At 39.8% G+C, this 20,000-nt stretch overlaps 1 protein-coding gene across 3 annotated transcripts in view; it reads left to right on the top strand.

The window, feature by feature from the left end:
• The window catches only part of LOC138003953 (uncharacterized), a 116,778-nt gene that overhangs the window by 9,844 nt on the left and 86,934 nt on the right, over positions 1-20,000 (top strand). For 2 of the 3 annotated variants that reach the window (XR_011123701.1, XR_011123702.1), the window contains exons 2-7: positions 1,806-1,903; positions 2,727-2,772; positions 4,610-5,070; positions 8,306-8,326; positions 11,190-11,444; positions 14,508-14,810. The gene's annotated coding sequence lies outside the window, so the exon portion shown is untranslated. The remainder of the gene's footprint in view (positions 1-1,805; positions 1,904-2,726; positions 2,773-4,609; positions 5,071-8,305; positions 8,327-11,189; positions 11,445-14,507; positions 14,811-20,000) is intronic. The other variant, XR_011123703.1, reaches the window with a different exon arrangement.

Raw genomic sequence — 20,000 nt, forward strand, 5'->3', positions numbered from 1 at the left:
GTAGGCATCGTCCTTAAGACAACAAAGGAGACTTTTCTCTGATTGGCTATTGAAAATTGTATTATCCAGTTTTCCAACCGAGCGCTGTGACGTAAACAAATTAAAAATGGCTTTCGAAGCGGTGATTTCAACCTGTGCTTGTTCGATCGTTCTATACAGCTTGAGCCAGTTGAAGGTGGCCATTTAAACTTAAAGTGACAGGGAAAGATTTTGCAAGGGACATTTTAGTCGGCGGGAATTTTTCTTGCGTTACACTTTTTGTAAGCAGTCCTTTTAGTTTGCTCGGGGAAGCAACGCCTCTGAAGTTGCGTCGAGTCAGCTTTTATACTGTTTAGCTTTATTTCTCCATTTAAGTGATTGTATCGGAAGAAATGCTCAAAGCATGAAAAGACCCGAGCAAAGGCCAGATTCCTTTGTTGGGAAGGGAGTACTATCTAACGTGGTTGCGAAATGTCCGACTTGAATCCAGCGCGGGAAGGAAGTATATATGTCACTTCATTCATTTTCTTTCAGCGATCGTTTAGAGTTATGAGATGTCCTTAGTCCTTTTAAAGAACATCTTTTCTCAACAGAGAAGTCGACAGAAATTTAATACCAGCCGCGCCACGTCTATTTTATGTATCTGTGTCTGAGGCCAACCTGGTTCACTGCATTATCTCATGTGCAAACACTCTCAAGATACAACGCCTTAAAAATTTCAAGAACTTTCAAAACATTATTCTTAGTTACATCAAGTGATCATGAAGGCATGCTTAATAATATATGCTAAAATGAGTCAATAATGAAGTTCTAGTTTATTACTTTATTCGAAAATTCTCTCCTTGATCTATGGTAACTCCATTAAGTCTAGCCATAGTAATTATTCAGTTTCATCATTTATGCTACCAGCGAATTATTGGAAGGACTTTCCAAAGTAGAAGGAATTGCCGAGGTCTTTCTAGCTTTTGTCTATCTTCTTTCAGCATTTGTATCACAAGCCCATAGATAGCATTGAAAGTGAATGCAATAAAAACTACAACCAGCGAGAGCGTCGACATCTTTTCTTCCCGCGTTCTAAGAGTGTCTCGAATGTTTTCAACCAATTACAATGCAAATAAAATTGAATTTGCCATTGATAATGCGCATGCGTGACATTAGTATCCTTTGTTCCCTTTAAGACAGTTAAAAACTATAGTGTCATCTAAACAAGAGGGGGACTTGGGAGAATTTGAGAGATTTATGCAAACCCGAAACGCAGTCGAGGGTTTGCACAACTTTCTTTTTGAAATGACTGCTTTTATAAAATATCTCTCAAAGATAATTCGACAGGTGAAGGAAAATACTAGGTTTTTTACTTCTTGATTGAAACAGATGTTCTTGATACACGCTTATGTTTCCAACCAGCCAATCAAAATGCGCGTGTGACAACACATATCCAATCAAAATTCGTGTGATGTCACAGCCGTGTTTATATACTCTTATCTAAACACAGCTATGTATCACTGAAAGTGCGCGTACTATCCTAAGTATTTTATAAAAAAAATAATCGTAAATTTTGACCAACTTCAGCAATGTTATATAAATCTCTTTGTATGTTGTCCATCTATCTTTTGTTATGTACCAGAGAAAGAATAGAACAAAATAGTGTGTGGTCTCGCGAAATCTTGCAAAGAAAAGGTAGAACCGGCACGCGCAGAAATTTTGACACGAGAAAAAAAATAAAAGAACTGAGGCCTGAGCCAGATTTGATTTAGGCTCACCTCTTTTAGAATAATTCGGTTAATTATTTGTTACAATTCTTGTTAAAAGGACAATTGCTTTTATAGGTTGAGAAGACAAGCTATGTATCCTGGAAACAAGGAAGAACATTTATCCCAAAGAATCCCATTCATAGCATATATGTTTGTTACTTTAATCCTTAAAGGTAATTGCAATGGCTTGTGTGCACCACATCTTAAATATCAAGGTCCTCGTGTACTCTTGTAACGCATTGGTCCTCCATTGCTTTGCAGACTGTAACAAAAAACTTGTTAGTAACGTTTTGATTAAAAGCTGCCAAAGCTGGTCAATGGATCGAGTTATACACTCCCCTTTGAAGCCTACATGAATTATTAACTCCGATGTTGCAAACCTCACAATGGCCAGGTTGATAAATCGCCATCCTCGCAGCTTATACTGCATCGAATTTACATATAGTACAAATCGTGCTAAAATAAAACAAGACGTCTAGGTGGCATACACCCTGGTGTTATATCCTTGGGTAAGCCTTTGCGCGTATCTTTCTAATTTTAGAACTAATCCTTCAGCAGGAAACTAACATTTACAACAATATACATCAATTTGCACAATTTGCATACATTGTTTTTGCTACTTTTGTCTTTGTTCCACAATAACTTTATTCTGATTGGCCATTCTGAACAGTGCGTGCAGAGCCGAAGAACTCGTTGCGTTCTAAAAATAGAAAGATACGAGCAAAGGTTGACTCATAGGGCTGGTATGGGAGAGGCAAGCTCCTACTCATAGGCTCCTGTCCAGCAGTAATGATTAAAACACCAACGTCTCGATCATCGCTCTCTTGAAGGGCTAACGCCCCAAGCGTTAGTCGTTCAATCTTCACCATTCCAAAATCCAGTATTATTAATTAAGCCTTAGTTAGGGTTGAAAAATTAGTCAATTCGGGCACCGGTAACCTCGCAGATAATTCTACTTTACGCTTGTATTGATTTGAAAATTAACGTGTTTTTCAGTGTCTGCGACCAATGAAACAAGCGTGAACATGAACAACAGTTCAAGGTAAGTAAACATATGACTCGCATGAACAATTTCTACTGTTTCTAATCCACGTTGTTGATACTCTTTTCAATTCTCAACGTGGATGATATAAATTTACTTTTTCCAAGATAGGAGAAAAGGTTATTGTAGTGTTGTTTACTTATGCATGTGCACTTAATTTATGTATTGACCTACACCGGCTTCCGTGATGTGACATATTTTCGCCGCTGGACGAGTACGTGTACACTCGAACCATCATCAGTCATTACCCGTGACTTGAAGGATACAACTGCCTTAATTCGGAACTTAGTTCATATAAATTGTTTGCATCCACATACTGAATGAAAGAAATGGGTCCTGGGTTCCAATCCCGTTGAAGCCGCCTGAATTTTTCAGGTGCCAAAAAAGTGACAGTTGCTTAAATTGTCCAGTTAAGTACGTTCGCGCCCATTGCTACTGCGCATCCTTACAGCACACGCAAATTCACATGCCACGTCATGCATCGAGCGCGTGCGCTAAGTACTAAAATGAACAATGATAGGGCAGATGGTCATTGCTATAGCTTTGCTTGGATTTAACGATCTTGGATGTTCGGTGACCCCTATTTTTCTTTTCAGAAACAGATTTTATTCACAGTTATCTCCACATTGTCCAAAAGTAAACAAAAAAACAATGTGGGAAGTTAAAAAATTTCAAGATTTCTGTCCTCGGGACATGGAATCCTGCCATCTTGCGGCTGCAAGGCGCATGAAACTACGGTCGCTCAATGCGAACTTGTTCTTTAAGGAACCTCAACAAATAACTAAATTCACTTGAAGGGTCCACTTAAACAAAGTTTAGTAGAGAACATTTCACTTTAAAGACGTAATTGCAATATTTTTGGGCTTGCAGACACTGTGGCCTTATTCGCTGAAGAAGCCGGTTTTTTTCAGATTTAGGGTGTTCTTCCAGGCAATTTCTCTCCAAAACGAAGTCGATGACTCCCCATTTTTTTACATTTCTGGCATCAGTAACTCATCATCTTTTACTGGTAAAATTTGCAGAAAAAATTCAATGTTAGAAAATTTTCGCGCGAACGTCCTTAAGGAAACTCACTCAGTTCTTTGGCCAATAGTGAATGTATGTAGTTGGTGGATTAATCTGGATCAATTTTGCCATGTATTTGTTATTCGCTTTCTATTAGCGTATTATCTTTGTTAGCACTGAAACTCATATTCCGTGTATCTCTTCCTCTAAAAATCAGTCCTCATTTATTTTTATGAACACTTGTAAAACAAAGAGAGCACACCTCCGTCCTTGCACCGCGTAAATCGTGTTATTACATAAAGAATATCATTCGTGTCTGTCGACTTAGGTAAGTTTTTTTTACGTTTACTGGCAACCTTTCTTGGTTCCATCCTTGCTTCCACGTTAAGGTCAGGTCACCTGCAACATTGGTTATATCTCCGTAGTCAGGTTATCTAAGGCCCTTCAGGTCGTTATCAAAGACTGTTTACAGTCGTCACTGTGGGGAAGTTCGTTTCCACAGGTAGCCGGTGGGTTTTGCGGGAGCCTGGGAAAATAACGACAAGAAAAGAAGAACCGCTGAAAATAGTTGTCGATAACAAAACTGCCGCGTTTGGAAAAAATAACTTTAGTTGTCGATGACAAACTTTGTTGTCGACGGCTTGATTTTCCGCTATTTGTAGTCGCGATAACTTGATTCAAACACGCAATGTATTTTTTTGTTTTTAATTTTTTGTTATCGACAACTAAAATGTTATCGATGACAACTTGCCTCGTCTGTGCAGGCCCTAAGCCATAACTTTGGGAGGGTCGATAAATGTTCTTTTAATACTAGAATCTCTTCTTTCTGTAGGTGTATTCAAGCGGTACCTGCCGTAAGCGCGTTTTCAAGAAACAAATCATGCATCTTCTACAACTACCCTCTAGACGGATTCTGCAAAGGCATAATAACAAGTTTGTATGTATTTGGTAATCAAACGACAATAGCGTATGGCGACAGAGAAACAAAGACACTTCAGAGTTACTTTGATTTCTTCGAAATTGGGGAAGAATGCGGTCCAACGTTGATAGATTTGCATTGTCGTTATCATTTTCCACCATGTGACATCACTCTAGAAAAGCCTCAAAAGCGAAAGATTTGTCGAAGGAGCTGCACCTATTTGATTGACTTCCTGTGCAAAAAAGAGATGGGTTTTATCGAGAAGGCAGCAAAAACAGCGCCATATTTTGATTATGACATGATAAACTGCTCGACTTACCCCGTTGCCAGTGGAGGGGACGGACCGGAATGTTATCAATCCAGTTCATTACCAGGTACGTGAATTAATTATTACAGTAGAGAAAGTACAGCTTGTATTAGAAAGGGCGACACGGTCGACAAGGCATTATGAAGGCTGCATGAGGACGCACTAGACGATTGCCAGTTGACACGGATAGCCCTAGAATGCTTGATTTGGCAGATCATGCAAGGTGTTTGCTGTGGTCTGGAAACAGATCCAACAATTCCCAACAATATTTTTCCAATAGTGTTCAAATGTACCAATGAATCTGAACAATGTTGGCACTCACCGCAGACTGCATTATGAAGACGAGTAGTACGACGCAAGGTTAATTCGATATTATCTCCCGGTCCTGGAAACCATGTAACCCTCTTATGTGGCCCCAACATTGTCACAGGAGCTATGCAAACGGATAAACGTTTCTGCTCTACGCTTTGGCAATTACTATACAATACACTGCGGCTTGATAGGAAAGGGCAAGCAAAGAACTTTAAGAAAACGACTAAACCTTTGAGTTTATAAAACATGCCATCTTCTGCCATCTTCAGTTAGTCAGAATACAAAGTGATCGAAGCTGAATTTATAATAAATAGAAAATGCTAATGTGGAAAATAGTAACAACGGAATGAAGTCTAGCGTGAAAGTGTGGGAATTATAAGTAGTGCTTAAAAAACGAGCAGCAGTGTTTTATCGGCAGTGTTTTTAGGCCATCCCCTTTTTTTTGTTGTTTACCGTTGAATGCGTTTCCTGATATTGGCTCGGTCGGTCGGATTGAAAAAAAAAAAACCTAAAAAAAAAATCATAAGCATTCTCGGAATCGGAGGCCTGGTACCCTAGCATCATAGCTGTGGAGCCAGGAAAAACAACAAGACGTGAACCCAAAATCAATATGGCCCTCTATCGCAGAAGGATTCCCAACCGTGTAATCACGAGATAAAGTTATACAAAAGCAAAACTGTTGTCAAATACTTGTAAAATGTTCGTCAGACTAGCCACGAACATTTCACAAGTATTTGACAATAGTTTTGCTTTTGTATAAATTTATCTCGTGATTACACGGTTGGGAATCCTTCTGCGATTGAGGGCCAGACTGTCAACATCTAGAATTTGCGAATTTGCTCAACGAGTTTGCCTTTGAATTCTAAAGGTCTCTGAAGAGTCTCTTGGCCGAGACGAAACGCCGCGTCAGACTAGCCATGAACATTTCACAAGTATTTGACAATAGTTTTGCTTTTGAAAGATAGTTTAAGATTGATTTCAAAGATATGTTAAGATTGATATGGTGTAATTGTTTATTCAAAGAGAGTTGTTCTCTCTGAATATGAATAGCCCCTTTTATTTCTAATAACGAAAGATTTTAAAAAACATTTCAGAATAAAAAGTAGCGACATAAAAACGTGACGTTTCGTCGACGACATGTCACCATGCATTATCAAATGCAAATTATTGTAAGTTGGGTAGCGTTATATATAGGAAAGAGTGGGAAAATACAAAATGACTCCATTCCATTCATTCTTGTGTTTTTCCCCGCCTCATTTATTCTAATTTATTTTCCCACTCTCTCTCCTATATATAACGCTACCTAAAGTTACAATGTTCAGAATTCTGCAGATGTTTGAAAATTTGAGAAGCTCTATCACTGGTTAAATGCTCCTTCACTCCTGTGGAAAAATGCCAGACCGTTTCGCCGGTATAACAGGCATTACAGCCCAAACATGTAAACTTGTAAACCACACGTGAACGGAGCCCGCCTGGTCATTGTTTGAAAAACAGACACAGACCAATTTCTTCACTGTTGCTAAGCGACTTAAGAACCAGTGAATCTTAAGGACTTTTACCAGGGACAATTACCAAATTAATGAAGAATGCTCTCTGTCTCAGCCAAACAGCAATGTAATGTTTTATGGTCTGAAATCGTATGTGTGCTTTCAAAATCAATTTGAAATCACATGCATGATTCCAACCCAAATTACCACTTCATTACGTCCATTTACTAGAAATCGCACAATTTAATCGCACATTTACAGGATTTTAGTCAGTACCAATATTTTATTGATCCGGTTTCCAGTTGGAAACTCCCCTAAATGTAGATCTTCAGCCTGAAGGAGCTCACTATCATCATTCAAAAACTGTAAGTAATGAAATTCATCCTTTAAAAAAAAAAAAGAAGCAAAGTTTGGGAACAAAAGTTGGAAAATTTGCCACACAATGACTTTAAACAAGCCTTAAAATCTGATTGATTGTTTTGTTTTAGTGCTCGTTTCTCATTGGCTGGGTAAAAGGTGCGATTTATTGCGAAAATTAAGGCTACTCGTGAATGAATCGCACTGCTGAGAGCCAATCAGATTGCAAGGATCACCAGCGACTTCTAAATGGATGTAATAAAAACCGTTATAAATTAATGAGAATAGTACGCGCACTCTCATTGGTCAATAGCTGTGTTTAGATGAGAGTAGGGAAACACGAATTTTGATTAGTTATGTGTTGTCAGACGCGCGTTTTGATTAGTTGGTAGGAAATATGACCGTGTATCAAGAAAATCTATTTCAATAAAGAAGTAAAACAATTAGCGTCTTCCTTCATTTGTAAATTTATCTTTGAGAAATATTTTATAAAAGCAATAAAGGACTTTTTTCCGTGTTTCCATAGCGTCTCGGGTTTGCATAACTGCCGAGAATTCTCCCAACTCCCCCTCGTGTTTAGATGAGGCTATGGAAACGTGGAAAACGTCCTCTATTGCTTAAATAATAACGACCTTTAGAAAGATTTGTAAGCTGATGTTTCGAACGTTAGCCCTTCATCGGAGCTATTATAAATCTTTCTCAGTAACGGTGGTTAATTGACCTCTATCAAGTCCTCTGACAAAACCAAAATTTTCGTATTTTACTTGACTCAGCATAAATGTGTCTTTAGAAACTATCCTCTTCATTCATATGTATCACAGACTCATTCTCAGGAAAATGTAACTACTACTCCTTCTGCCTTTGACTCGTTTCTCTTATTGGCTTATGCCCCATAATAAAGGTCCTTTAAAAGCTGTTGAAAAGCGTTTTTAGTCTTTGGTCATGGTTTAAAGCGTGTATTTCAAATGCCTAATACCATCAACCATCTTCATCACTACGCTTGCCTCTTTCAGTTTCACAGAACATCTCCTCGGCAGGTCCACAAAAAGGACAGTTTTTCATTCACTGAAATTTCTTCCGTGCTGTGTTTTTTTTTTCTTAAAAATTTCAAATAAAACACTAAATATCATTATTTTTCATTTGCAGATGATGATACCAGAAGCACAGGTATGTAGGAAACGTTACAAACATTTCTTTCTGCTGTCGAAAGCCCACTGTAGATTGTTGTCTAAGTCAGTGTGGAAATCAATGTAAGGCTTTCACGACGGACATTTTAACTTTCATTCGAAGCTGTCGCGACACGAAAATCTGATATTCTCGCCTAAAACGTGAGGGATGCTTTCATGGTTTCTCAGAAAACTAGGTACCTTTGTTTTCAACTCTACAGTGACTCTACCCTGGACCTCTCACACAAGTTTACAGTCCCTTTAATTTGTAAATATACATCCCATGAAGTGCCATCTATCCACTGGATAGCGACTTACGTGTTCGATAGCGTCATCCACCTTTTGAGCAACGGTGTTCTGAATTAAAGCATGCCTCTTCCAGTCTAAACATCGAAACTGTAAAGAGGACAATCCCTGGACTCTGAGGATTCGCCTAGTGAAAAGTCATAATTTTCAGAAGAAGGGAGGACGAGTATTATCAGATTTAATGCACTCTTCCATTATTATCAGGCCAAAATACTTCTCGTGGTCACCCAGTAGACACGGGAGGTCATTGTTTTTGTCGCCAATGAATCAGCACAAAAGGTCACTAAAAATACCGTGGTTGTAATCAGGCATAATATAAAACGAAATTGCAGCGCTGACACTGATTAAAAAATAAAATGTTTCGATCAGTTCAGTGACCTTCATCAGTTACGTATGCAAATATGACCAACGATGGTAAAATGGGCAAGTAAGTGACAAATATACATAACACGTGTGCCAAAAAAAAGTTCAAAAAGTTATTGAGATTGAGGTACAAACGTAGAAACTCAACGTGCTCCTTGATTGAGTTCTCTTCCTTATTAGTAGAATTCTACTAGTATACCAATGTTTAAGGCGCGTGACGTCTGGCCGATGTACACTGCAGCGCAATCGTTGCATTTGATCTTGTAAACAGTGCCCCTTGTGTCCTCTTTCTTTTGTTGATCTTTCGGTCTTCTAAAAAAGGAGCCGACGATGCGGACGGGTTTGTGCGCCACTTTGATGTTGTGTTGGTTTGGCACTCTTGTAATTTTCTCAGAGGCGCCTTTAGCGTAGGGAAGTACGACCAAATTACGCGTGACTGCCTGGTCCCCCTGTCTTTCGCGTGGTTTACGGGATTTACAACTGTCAATGAACCGTGCTGGATAGCCATTGGCTTTAAGGGTTGCGGTTACACGGTCTTTTCTTTGTCTGTGGACGGAATAGAGGTGGTTCGATCTAGCAAAGTCTATGCAACGGCACGTTTGTGTTGAACATGATGATGCGAATCGAAATCTAGGTATTTGTCTGTAATTGTGGGCTTACGGTATAGAGTAACAACGATTGAACCATCGGTCTGTCTAGTGGTTTTTGTGTCCAGAAAATTAGAGATAGCGCCTTCTTGCTCAATCTAGTAGGTGAATTGGACGTGTGGGTCAATCGAATTCAGTTGGGCATAGGACTCTTCCAGGAATTGCTTATGGATGCAGGCGTGGCTATTGTCGACGTACCGGTATCATCATTTAGGTGGGTGGGGGCATTTAAGTGCGTTGAGTTTCCACGTGTGTACCTCAATCTCAGGAATTTTTAGAACATTTTTTTGGCACACGCGTTATACATATTTGTCACCTACTTGCCTATTTTACCATCGTTAGTAATATTTGCATACGTAACTGATGACGGTCACCGAACTGATCGAATCGTTTTACTCTTTCAAAACTTTTAAATCAGTATCAACGCTGCAATTTCGTTTTAAAAGGTCACTAATTCAACTGTATTGAAAATAAGGACCAGTGCATAAACTGGGAAACCTTCTATGTTGAGATTAGGGCAGTTGCTAAGCGACCCTAACTTTAGAATGGCATTGATCACATGAAAGATACTAATTTAAAAAGATAATGTCATTGAAGCACAGAACGGTGTTTATTGTTTGATATTAATAGAAGACTGAGGACACCATTCGACAATTTCGTTCCTAGCGGTATGCAAGATGTATCGATCACATAGTTTAATGGCTTAGCTGCCCCCCTGGCTTCTACTTGTTTTCTATAGCTAGGTGGTCGGAGAAACTTGTAATAGAAGACACAGGGCTCGAATCCTGTTCCGGAAAACCCGCATTTTTTTTTTCGTATGACAGCCATATTTTCCAAGAATTAATCATCACCGATTCCTAATCAAGGTCCTCAGCATCTCTTTATTTCATTGACCAGGATTAACGTTTGTCATCTGCCGCACAACATAGTAAAAATGCACCATCTTGACAATATAGCGGGATTGTCACCTTAACGTGGGGATACACGTGAATTTGAATGGAATTTTAAGAGGTTTAAAGAAGGGATGAAAGAAAGAAAATTATTTTTGGAACACCAACAGACAGTTGCCCCCAACACAAAATCACACCAGGTTGGTAGGGGACCGTTTGGGTGTCCATATATCAATTTTTAACTTCAAATTCTAATTTTTAAACTACATCAAATCTTATTTCTCCAAATTTTTCTACTCTTTTGAGAAAAACTATCTCCTCCCAAACATATCTAAAAATCACCAAAAACTTTACAAAACACCCCAAAACATTGATTTGTGTTTTGAGCATAGGGTTTTAGTATTCCTTGAAATGCGAACGAGATATTTCCATCCAAGCGATTTTAAGCGACTTGAAAACGACTTTCAGGTGTACCCCCGCCTTAACGTAGCTTAACGGCCTAGCTCCCAACAGTTTCCAAAAGATCAATCGTGGAGCATCCGAACTAGCCATCGGAAGACCGTATAGGTTGGACTCCTGCAAGGTGCACTCGCATTTTTTTCGAGTATCCCCGAGTCACCATTGAAAAAAATATCCAAATGTCGCTTTTGATCTTTAGATTGTTACCATGGCATCGGCGTTGGCTATCGTGGCAATGTTAACGTCACTCGATCTGGTCGTGCTTGTCAGCGGTGGATCGCACAATGCCCTCACCGTCATTGGAGGATTCCTGAAGATGTTGATAAGAGTCAGAATGATTCGAATAACATGTGTCGTAACCCAGATGGAAGTGCCCCGGATGGACCATGGTGCTACACTACTGACCCAAATATCCGTTGGGAATACTGCAACATCTCTCAATGTCCACCAAGAGGTAGAACGGAACTTGTAGTAACCAATCGATGTACAAAAGCTTTAACGCGTCACAAAGGTGTATCAGTTGGTTGAGCACCAGCCGCACCAACACTCAATGTCTCAAAGTCACGTTATTTTAAGGTTTATGGGGAGAACTATTTAGTTAATAACGGGTTTAAAACTCTAAAATGGTAATGTGGCATTCCCTTACTGATAACATTATCGTTACATCACAAACAAGATGATTCTGAGTAAAATGATATTTATCCAAGCGATTTGCCATAAACTTGAAAAATGTCTGGCCGACTTTTTTCAAGAGGGCCAAAAAAAAAAATGCTCTGTACTGCAGAATCAGAAGTTTTTAAACTTTGCAGGAAGTTTCATCTTACCCTTCTGATTACTTCTCACAAACCAAAAATGGGGGACACCGAGTTCGTTTTTGAGATATGAGCAACTAAAGACAAAAAAAGAGGTGTTACAGGGCTTGCTATTGCCATAGTGACATATTACGTCACAATAATAACTGCATCTTGTTCAGCAATAATTGGTGTTTCATATTGTCAATACATGATACAACGTTGTAGTACCGATCCCTCCTTGGAAGCGTTGAAACTGGTTTGAGTCACCTTCAAAGGGGGTATGACACGCAAAATGCAAAAATATCTGCGGTACGCAGTTTAGCAGATATTTGTTTTCTGCACGCTCCTATACGGTTAATTAGGTGTATTATGTTGTCTGTTTGTGTCCCGGTATTTAAGCGGTATTTAAGTATTTTGCATATGGTTATATACGTGTCTTGTTCATTCGTATTCATCCTTCGGGTCTGTACGCCTACTGCCCACAGTTTCGTTTTTGCTTTATTTTATTGTTTGGCCCTTGCCAGCTATCAGTTTGATTATAATATTCTTTTGTTTTGATTTCCTATAGTGCAGGGAGTTCGGCGCCCCTTTAGTTTTTTTTTGTTTAAAGTCGTCCGATTCTTCAGAGACCAACCCGCGCCGTGCCCGACTAGATGAAGGAGAGGACTTTCACCCCTCACTGAGTGTGATTTTGCTGTCCATCGGTTTTTCGGATGATTTTCTTCCGGCAATGTTTTTTCAGGAGTTAAAGGCCATTTAAATTCCTCCGTTAGTTTTTGGGCATCCAACTTAGACGCTCCTCAGTTTACTCTCGATCTTGGCTATCGACTTCCTTTTGCCAGTTAATACCCAGCCCTGTGTTTTTTAAATAAAGCAATATTCGTCGGCTCTTAGGCATCCCAACTTTGTTCTTCATGCAATTTCTGAGCTTTTGGACAATGGCTGTATCGTGGAGGATAGTAGTCTCCTTTTTGAGTTAACCCTTTGACGGTTGCGGAAGGCAAGAAGCTTCGCTAGGTGATCGATCTTAGGTACGTTAATTGCCGTCTCGTTCGTTTTAATTTAAGTACGAGGACCTTCGCTCGCTCTCGCAGATTCTTCAGGAAGGGCATTGGTTCTTTACCTGGGACCTCAAATCTGGATACCACCATGTTGATATTTTTCCGGAACACCAGAAATATCTTGGTTTTGCTTGGCCCTCAAGCGACGAACTTAACTATTCCACTTTCACAGTTTTACCCTTCGGTCTCAGCAGTGCGTGTTTTTGTTTCGCTAATTGTTGGGCCCATTAGTTAATCGCTGGCGATCTATGGGGCATAACTCTTTCGTTTATCTCGACGACGGCAGTCAGCCCGATAGGACATCAGACCTCGCAGCAGCTTTTACTCAGCGAAAGGATCTTGAATCTTCCGGTCTCCTTGTTAATGAGGGGAAGTCGCGCTGGGTTTCGATGAAAGTGGGCGAGTGGCTAGGTTTTGTGATCGACACCTTTTCTATGACGTTTCGGATTCCCGAGATGAAAGTTTGCAAGCTTTAGCAGCAGTAAGTTTCTAAGTACGGCACGCACAGTATGAAGTCTGGTGCTGCGTCCAATCCGGCTTGTAGGAAAATAGCTGGTGTTTTGTTAGATATCCATGCTGGTTGGAGGTACGAATCCGCTAATCAATTTAGTTGTTTCCGTTGTTCATTTTTCATTGTCTTATTTTATATTTTCTAGTATTCACTGGCGATTGTTTATTCAGAATTAGATTTTCGCTTTTGCTGGCTTTGTAATTTTGGAGTAATTTATTTACAGTCCTGTCGGGGGACGTGAGTTGTGCCTGGCCCGTCCCAGATTTCCAGTAACCGTTTTTTCCTACGGGGTTTTTTGGGCCAGATTTTTTCTGGCCACCCTAGTACGCTTACACGTAGCTTTAGTTTATTTACCCTTGTTGTAGCTATGCTCCTTTTTTAATTCGTCCCTCATTAAAGTGGGTGATGGCGTTACTCACAGGCCATATTCTGCAGGATTTATTGTCTTTTTCGTTTCTTGTTTTTCTATTAACTTCTGGTAAGTGCAGAAGGATGTAATTTCATGACACCCAAAATGCCCAAAAAGTAGACTGAAACATTGCAAAAACCACTTAAAACTGTTGAACAACATAAAAGAAACACAGCAAAAGGAAAGAGAAGCATGGATGGACACAAATGGTCAAGATTGAAACGGAATGCACCAAATTAACCAAATTCCACTCCTTAGTGGGTAAAAGCAAAAACTCAAGTTTTTCTTTATTCTGAAAACTCAAAACATGAACATTTCGCCTGAGAAGGACTTAAGAAAAGTATATGTATTCACTCACACAGTCAACTAGCTAAGGATATTGATCTCTTATTCCATGAAAAACCGTAGATATGTGATGACAGGATAAAATGGCTTTCTTTGGATTTTGAGCCTAGGCTTAGACCAAAGTTTAAACAACAAAAGTCACTTTTACACTAGAGCAAAAGCTTACACATTTTTATGTAACTTGAAATTGTTTATTTTAGCTACTGCGTGTCTACCAACAGGAGCAAACGTCCCATCTTCCTAAAAATCAAATTTTTAGTCAAATCAATATACCTTTTTTAAATTTGGGTGACCTACCGTGAGATGTATGCATAGACATCACCCATTTCTCCAAAGCATATGCTTCTTACCCTAAAGTGACTAAAGAAGTACTGTTACTCTAATTTTTATTCATTAGTGCCCAGGAAGATTCCAACATTACCAGACGGCTTCCCTCTCAATGCCACGACTATTTACTTGTCATGGGAAGCAATTCCTACCTCTCTGCCCTCTGGCAAGGAACTTCTGCTTGGTTATCGCGTTAGATACCGGCGACTTGGATCAGCATTGTACACTCAAGTGAATGTCTCAAGCAATGTTACAGAAATATCTTTGACGAATCTTACTCCACAGACAGAATACCAAATAGAAGTGAATGCATTTAACGCTATCGGTCATGGGGCAGCAAGCACGGCTATTATCATAAAAACATTCCAATCCGGTGAGTCTATATTCCAATGAGAATTGTCGCTTGATGTGTCTTCTTTGAATAATCCTGTTGCAAAATAAGTAATTAATTGCCTTGGCTAATCACAATAACTAGCCACTCGTAACGCAAAACAAATCCCTCTCGGGCCATCCTAAGGTTTGGACAAGGAAATTTCGGGACAAACTTTGGCAAGTCCCCATCCAGGAACTGATCTAACGACCTCGTTGCAAGGGGTTTTCCAAAACCAACTACCGATATCATGTCAATTATCGGCGGCTGTTTAAAAACAATAGTCCTTATGCGTGATTACGTCTGAATAGATAATTTCACAACCAAATTTCTAATTCGAAAATCTAACTTTAAATTTAAGCATGAGCTAAGTCCCAAAGGAGCACAATCGTAAAGAAAACCTACGTACAAACAAAATTGCATTCCTAGATGTGAATGATTTTGTGCAAGCGAGGCTTGGTGGTGAATTTTGAGCATATCATGCATAAGGCCTATTGAGTCTCCTCTTTCTGCGAATGGAATGATTGTTTTAATAAATTCCTTAAACTCCAAAAGTTCGAAAGAACGAAATACGAGCGAAAAAAGCGAGAAAATCTGAGCGAAATTAAAAAAAACTTGATGAAGATTCGATGTTGTGTAATACATGGTGGTCAGACAGACGCAGGCTCATCACTAAAACATTTCTAACCATTTCGCGTACTTTTTAACGTTGGAGTTGATCCAGACTTTCCACAAAAACGTTTCTTTTTTGCTTTATTCAGAGAGAAATATCGTTTTCCGGCGAAAATATTTTTAGCTTAGCAACGCTTAGCGCAATCATTTGCCATATAAGGTCAAACCAAAAAAAAAAGTATATGAGCTGATAACCGAGATTGAGTAAGCCAATTAGAGCACGAGAAATGCATTAACCAAGGTTGAGAATTTAATGAATGAATATATATATATATATATATATATATATATATATATATAGATATATTTGAAGTGCGGGTTATAGATGGAGGAATCAAGTGATCCTTCCACTTAATTGGACCATTTGAGAAATTGTCTCTTATAATGTGGCTTCATGATAGCTCAGTTAGTAGGGCATTGCACCGGCATCGCAGTGGTCATAGGTTCGAATCCCGTTGTCTTCGACAATACTGCTCACAGTTCGCCCCTTGAAGGTCATGGACGAAACAACCGTGGGAAATAAGGATTGCACGACTGAGGAGATAAACAGGAGACCGAAATGGCGGGCATTCTCCGTAGCTTACAAAGCTCTCTCACGCAAGCTGTCACAGCTTCGAAAGCCCAAACTGAAGCTTTGAATAATCTGAAGGAGATATTCTTCTGCAACCTGACTGGTATGCAGAAATGATGAAGACGTTACAGTAAACACCCTCATATAAGAACAAGTGGATTTAGAACATCAGGCTGCAATTTGGCCAATAAAGCACCATGTAAATAAGAACAAATTCAGCCTGATAAATAAAACATGTTCTTAATACAAAAGGAAAGGGTATTAGGACAAGGAAACAATGCAATACAGTAACTTATATCAAAGTACTATGGTGCTCAGGACCAACTATAAAATCTATTACAAAACAGAATTGTATGTTAATTAAACCCTTTAGTAATATATAATTTGAAGTATTTCTGAAACCAATTTTAAGAACATTTTAAGAACACTGTCAGGCTGATTTCTCACTAAGCACTCCTCAAGTAAGAACACAATCAGCTTTAAACCTGAGAAAAGTGTTCTTTTATGCGGGTGTTTACTGTATTTCCGTTGGGACCCCCAACTCGTTGGACTCAACCGAGGCCAATCACTTGCTCGACTCGAGCAACGGCCAAAGTCCGAAACGTCACCGTCTGTCACGGAAACGAACAGTGACCTGACCCAGGCGTTGTTGCCAAACAATAAAAAATCACCCAACATCGTGGGCAAAATTGCCGATTTGGTTGACAATATTCTGATCGGAGAATTGTCCCAAGATTCCGTCAAAGAGAGAGAGGCGAGACGTATCCGCCTCCAATAAATTGTTATATATCACCACAACTTTGGTGAACGAAGAAATTTTGGATTTATTGTCTCGAAAGAACATGTCAGTGGATTTGGCTTTCCATCGTGTGCAGGAGCCATTAATTCGTGGAATATTTTCACTTGTAATCTTAGTTGACCCGCTTGTCAAAGAAATGCAAAGCGCGAAGACCATCAACGCGCGGGAATTTCTAACTCACGTGATGGATAGAATTGCTCTCCTTGGCCATGCTCAATGGAAGCTGAACATGAAACAACGAGAGATCATCAAGCGAAATCTTAATTTCTCTTTTACTAGGCTGTGTAAAGAGGAAATAAAACCATCGACCAAGTTGTTTGGCGATGATTTACCGAAAAACCTTAAGGAAATGTCCGATGTCAGTAAAACGAGCAGGACAACAAATGCAGAAAGCTATACCCACGGACCAGTTTACTCGAGCAAAGCCTCGAATTTCAGATCACGGCGGTCCAAACCTTATGATCGGCCACTAAACAACCGCATCAATGTATTTAAGCACCGACCTTTGTTATGACACGACCAAGCGTCAACCCAGACCTTAGGGTGAGCAATCACAAGAACTCCCACAAGTCGCAATAGGAAACCAGGTAAAAAAAACTGATGTTGCTAAAAGCATAAATTTAGGTGACCTACACAAAAGGGGTCACCGATTTTAGGGCAGGACATGTAAAACACATGTAAAACACCTCGTGCCTGATGGGTTTCCTTCAAATATATTTATGTTCCCCAAAAAGGACGGCACTTCTAGAATGATACTGAATCTTAAACCGCTCAATGAATTTTTTAACTTATCTAGCATCATTTTAAAATGGACTCTTTCCATACAGCCCTAAGCTAATCCGACCTGGATACTTTATGGAATCTGCAGATCTTAAAAGATTCTTATTACTCCGTCCCCATAGCAAAGGAAGACAGGGAATTCCCGAGGTTTGAGTGGAGAGGGAAATATTATCAATTCACATGCTTACCAAATAGGTTATCATATGCACCCCGCATTTTCACTAGAATTCTCAAACATGTTCATACCCATTTGCGATCCATCGGGCATATTTGTATGAGGCACATTGATGACTCTTCACTCACTGGCCAGAATTTGATTCTTGCCACAGAAAAGTAGTGGATACTGTTTGTTTGTTTGTTTGTTTGTTTGTTTCAAAACCTTGGCTTCAAGGTTCACCGTGAGAGGTCTGTGCTTCTGGGATTTGTCCTTATTACTATGAACGTGACCCTCACTGAGACTAAACTAGGAAAGTTAGATCTGCTTGTGAGAGATTACTGCTTCTTGTTTCAAGTTTTCCAGCCGTCGAATTTGCTGAAATGCATTACAGGCAACTGGAACTTGACAAAATCAAGGGACTCTGACTCTCTAACCGGGAACTTTGATTCTTTAATGACCCTATCTACCCAGTCTAGAGAGGAATTGACTTGGTGGGCAAATCATACACTGACTGCATCAAAACCCATTTGCCATGGGAACCCTGCCCTCATTTTAACAACTGATCCACCAAACCTAGGTTGGGGAGCGGTATGTGAAGAAACCTCTACGGGAGGGTTTTGGAATTGTGAGGAACAAAGAAATCACATAAGTTATATTGAACTGCAAGCTGTTCTTTTGGGATTACAATCCCTTTGTGCTGACTGTAGTGGGAGACACATACTTGTTCAATCAGACGACACCTCTACAGTATCATACATAAATGCAATAGGCGGCATTTAATCCTTACAATGCATTGACATACCAACCATGAAATTGGACTGGTGCATACGCCACAACATTTGACTCACTGCCCCTCACATTCCAAGGTCTGAAAACATTCCAGCAGACAAGGAATCTAGAGCACTAAAAGGGTCAAGAGAATGGTCATTATCTCAAGAGATTTTCTTATGCCGCACAGACAAGATGGGGGATGTTTGAAATTGACCTGTTTGCCTCTAGACTTAACTGTAAGATTGCAAAATATGTGTCATGAAGACCTGACTCTGCGGCACAGTTTATCAATGCCCGTTTTCATGAATTGGCAACTTCATTATTGTTATGCCTTTCCACCTTTTTTAGTTCCATTGCCAAGTGTCTCCAGAAGATCGAACAATATCAATCAACAGGATTTCTTATTGTCCCACTATGAACAACAAAACCCTGGTTTACACTCTTTCTGGATCTTCTGACAGACCATACTCTAGCACTTTCCCTTTAGGACAGATTCTTGTACCTACCGCACAGCAATGCAATTGACCCTCTCAGCAGAAAACTACAACTACTGGCTTGCAAAGTATCAGGGAGTTTCTCCAGCAGAGAATGATTTCGAGCTAAGCTACCGACATTTGTCCACCTACAATCATGGTCAAATGGGACCTAAAACAGTATACCCTGTATATCAAGTAAAGGCATGACTTTTGCTCTAAATGGAAAATTGATGCATACAATCCAGCTATAAATATAGTATTGGATTTTCTGGTCAGTTTGCATGAACAAGGGTTATCATACATCACCATAAACACAGCCAGAATTGCCTTATGGGCTATCATTATCCCTCTTGACAAGGTGAACATGGGTAGCAATCCTGTTGTTTCCCACTCCATGAATGGTATTTTCAAGAAAAAAATCCACCTGTGCGACGGTACCATACCACATGGGATGTAAATCTGGTACTGTGTTATTATTCATCACTTCTGAGCCAACTCAATTAAGCCTGAAATCCCTGACTCTGAAAACAGCTATGTTAATCGGAGGAAAGACCACACCAAAAACGTCGACCTTTACGGCACACTTCCCCGGGTTACCGACAAAATCAGAACCAGAAGAATGGCCCTCGCTGGTCACTGTGTCCGCCACCCTGAGCTGGTTGCATCAAATCTCATCCACTGGGAACCAAAGCACGGTACTCGCAGCAGGGGAAGACCAGCAACCACTTACATAGACACTGACGTGATTCGCACCCTTATGAACAACAGGGACCAGTGGAGAGCAGCCATCCGTGGTTCTCGAGTTGGTGTTGGCTAATACCCTCGTTAATAGTAGTAGTAGTTTCAGCACAAAGAGGATAGCGCCTACAATTGCTAGACAAATAGTAGATGAAAGGGGGAGAAACTTCGTTTAATTTTGCCTTTCCGAAGCATATTAAACAAAGCAGACAACATATAAAGTGTCATC

The sequence above is a fragment of the Montipora foliosa genome, chromosome 5 (genome assembly GCF_036669935.1).
Source record: "Montipora foliosa isolate CH-2021 chromosome 5, ASM3666993v2, whole genome shotgun sequence".
Taxonomy (NCBI): Eukaryota; Metazoa; Cnidaria; class Anthozoa; order Scleractinia; family Acroporidae; genus Montipora; species Montipora foliosa.